General features: G+C 36.6%; 1 pseudogene; it reads left to right on the top strand.

The window, feature by feature from the left end:
• Positions 1-1,488: 1,488 nt before the first annotated feature.
• Positions 1,489-3,672, top strand: LOC109271838 (UPF0729 protein C18orf32 homolog; annotated as a pseudogene).
• Positions 3,673-3,887: the final 215 nt, after the last annotated feature.

Genomic DNA, 3,887 nt, shown 5'->3' with positions numbered 1-3,887 from the left:
TGTTTCCCTCTCTCTCTCTCTCTGCCCCTCTCATGCTTCAGCTCTCTCACTCTCTCTCTCTCTCTCTCTCTCTCTCTCAAAATAAAGAAATAAACTTAAAAAAGAAGAGGAAGCTGATTAGGGGTTTTTCAGGCATTTTTCATTTTGCGTTCTTGTCTGCAAATAGGTATATAATGTCCTAAAGAAAAAAAAAAAAAAGGAAGAGAAAAGAAAAGAAAAGGGTTGTCACTTTATATATCAAAATCAAACTTGGGTATCCCTTGATAAAAAAAGCCCAATTGACAGATACACTCACTCTCAGAATAATAGAGAAATTATATAATTTTTTTTAAACAAGTTATTCTCAGTCTAAAAGATGCATAGGAATTAGTGAATATTCTTTTCTGCTTTAGAGAAAAACTGTTAGCTACTCACTAGAAATACCTATCTCCAAAATTATATTAAAAGATCAAAGCTATACTTTGAATGAAATAGTAAAGTTATATATGAGTGTGTATTTATTTATTTTTAATGTGTATTTAAGTTAATGTAATAAACAACTACAAAACAGTTTTTTTTTTAAACACACTTAGTTGAAAAAAACGTTTCTATGAAATTACTTTTATGAAAATTTCAGCAAATATTTCCACAAGACAAATTCATAGGAGTGAAATTGTTGGATCAAAGAGTTGTCATGATTTTAACAGGCATATATTGATAAATAAACCTCAGAAAAGCTACACCAATTTACACAACCAAACGCAGGTGTGCCCTGAATCCCAAGGCTTTTGCCAACTCACTCAATTTGCTGTTTTCAGTTACATTCAACCCACAGTGAGAACATATCCTATTAGATGCCTTAGATGCCCCTTCTTATCTGATCAACTAATAAATGCACTATAACATTCTTCCTGTCCCATTAAGGTTGAATTGTTCTGTTTTTGGTAAAGACAACACCATTCTCCCCATTTACTGTTTACTCCCAGGCTTACTTTCTTCTCTCTCCTACAGTCTGGACCCGTGGTCCACGTTTTCTCAAACTAGAATGCTCAGCTCCTTCAAACCTTGTCCTGTTTTGCAGTGTCTCCCCCGAAAAATTCCCATTCCTGGAAAATTCCAGCCCTCTGCTCATGGCTCCTCTTTACTGCTGGAAAACATCAAACAAGTCTGTGCCTCGGCACCATTCTGGCTTTGAACTTCAGCTGCCCTGAGCACAGCAGGCAGTCCTTTCCCGTTGCTGGGCCCTCCCCCCACATCTCTTAGGCAGAGCTTTGCAGACAGGAGGCCATCAGAATCACTGGTCAGTCTTCATCTCAGCTGACCTTCCTCCTTACCTGACACCACTGACCTGTCTCCCCTGGGCTTCCAGGGCAATGCTGTCTCGTGTTTCTTTCCCAGGTCCTTCCCCACATTTAAGGACCACTCTAAGGGAACTGAGCGGTTGTGGTCGGGCTATGGGCACCAACTAAAATATGTTCCTTAAGTTCTGAGGGACAAACTTATCGTGTAATGGGTAAGAGTGCATACTCTGAAGCCCACGTGCTGGGTTTAGCTCAGCTCTACCGCTTTTGCACTGGGCAAGGCAATGTCACTGTCCCGAGTTCCTTTTTCATTAAAGTAGCTTTCATTGCTATTTTTGTAGTTATGAATAATTAGAAGGTTTGTGCCAGTAGACCCTGCTCCTAAATCAGTACCCCCAAATCCTTGGGCCTCTAGCTTTTGTTCAGGCTCTTCGAATTTAAGCAGAGTACAATTTTACTATGAAATGGTGCAGTGAAACTGTGCAGTGAAAGGAAAGGGGGGTTGGGGTGATAAGCCTTAAAACATGTGTGTGGCCTAAATGATGTAATCATGAAAAGTGTTCAGAATTATCTGGTATATAATAAGCACTTGAAAAATGACATTTCTCTTTCTACCATCTGAAGGTACAGCAATAAAATGGCAGACTGGAAACCAGGAAGAGGGTTCTCATCAGACATTGAATCTGCCGACACCTTGATCTTGGAGTTCCCAGTCACAATGAAAAATAAATGTGTTTTCTAAGCCAAAAAAAAAAAAAAAAAAAAGAAAGAAAGAAAGAAAGAAAAAAAAAAAGAAAAAAAGAAAAAAATAATACTATTCATAATTGGGAGCCCTAAATAATAGGATAATGAAATAAGCACAGATACAGGCATCAGACTGACTTCAAATCCTGACTGAACAATTCACTAGGGGTATGATATGGGGTATGCTGTGACACTGATCTTGGCCTGCTGGACTATGTGTTTAATGAAGCTAATTCTATCTTTTTTATATCACGGCATTCTTATATGAGATAAAATAAATAGAATTAAGTATCTAGTGCAGTATCCAGAATAAAGCAAGCAGAAATTTTCTGTTTTTTATTGCCATGCTTTTTAGACCCTGTGATTATTGATACTATCAGCAAGCAGATAGTAAGCAGACCAAATTTAACATGTAGGGTTCTACTTTCAAATATATATTGGAATTTAGCTCTACTAGTGTATAAAACTGCAGTTAACAGTGGAGACTTTGCCATCGCGGCTATGAAGTCCTGCAACTAAAAAAATTGTCATACAGAGAAAAACAGTGAATAAAGTGGTATATTTTAAAGAAATAAAAAATATACATACATATGTATGTGCATAATGAGTTAGACAGACCATAGCCAAAACTATTTAGGAACAACATAAAAACTCTATAAATTTCAGAAGTCTAGTTTGACCCCTTTTGAGCAGTTAGACTAATATACTTAACTGTGGGACCAGAAGTTGTAAAGAATTCTCACTTTACACAACACATACCTTAGTTGTCATTGATTCATGGCAGAATTTCCAGTCTGTAATTTTAGTACTATGCCAGTACCTATTAGATAAATTAGTTTTACTGGCCATTTTAATACCTGTACTTGTAACATTTGATTGACACATTATCAACCCATATTTGTACAAACCAGGGCTATAATTAATTCTGATGCCTTTTGTATCTAGATACAATAAATGGCTATTTTTCAAATTATCTGCTTTTTGGAAAAATACGAGTCATACTATTTTAGTTTCAATATAAACATTTGCTTGTATCCTCAAACTTTGTATACAGGAAAATTCTGCTATCATTCCTGGAAAAAAAAAAAAGGTATTTAGCCAAACCGGACTTTTCTAAATGTAAACTAGAACTCCCTGAGGGCCAGCTTCTGACAATAATAGGTTGTCAGCTTCACAAAGACAGGGAGTATTTTTTAACTTCTATTTTGTCTGCATTATCTGGTATAGTGGATGGCACACGGTAAATTGTCAGTAAATGCTTGTTGAATTGAATTACAAAGAAATGTATACAATGTGACCTAAAGCTGTCTAAAATACACAAAAATCTTCCTCTCTCTGGAGGTGCCGACATTTCCACTTGTGCCTGGTGGTCACTGCTCAGGACCTCAAGCTTGGGAGGTTGGTGTGCATTGGTAGCCTTGTCATTCCATTTCTTCTCTGAATCTACAAAAAATTCCTGGAGCAATACACATACCCTCTGATGTCCCCTTTTGTTAGTCCTATATGGCCTAACAAAGTTCTTTGAGAGTCCCGTGATAAAAACAAAGGCAAAGTAGACTATAAGGGTGCAGACATAAATGGATTACCAAGAAAAGGACCAATGGAAATCTCTGGTAAAAAAAAAAAAAAAAAAAAAAAAAAAGACTGAAATGATTGTTCCAAAAGATCTCATTGTTGTAAATGGACCTGCCAAGGTGAAGCACCTTGCTTATAATGGTCTCTGACCTTTTTCTCTGAGACCAGAATTCGGGATAGATAGCTTAGATATGTACCTGACACTAATCAGGAAATACATGACATTTATATTTAAAATGTGTTTAGTTATATTTAATGATCTCATTCCCGAGTTCCTTTTTCATTAAA

This window comes from Panthera pardus, unplaced genomic scaffold (genome assembly GCF_024362965.1).
Source record: "Panthera pardus isolate Hobbes unplaced genomic scaffold, ASM2436296v1 HiC_scaffold_11, whole genome shotgun sequence".
In the NCBI taxonomy this organism is placed as follows: Eukaryota; Metazoa; Chordata; class Mammalia; order Carnivora; family Felidae; genus Panthera; species Panthera pardus.
The sequence above is the reverse complement of the archived record's forward strand: the minus strand, read 5'-3'. Positions and strand labels throughout refer to the sequence as shown.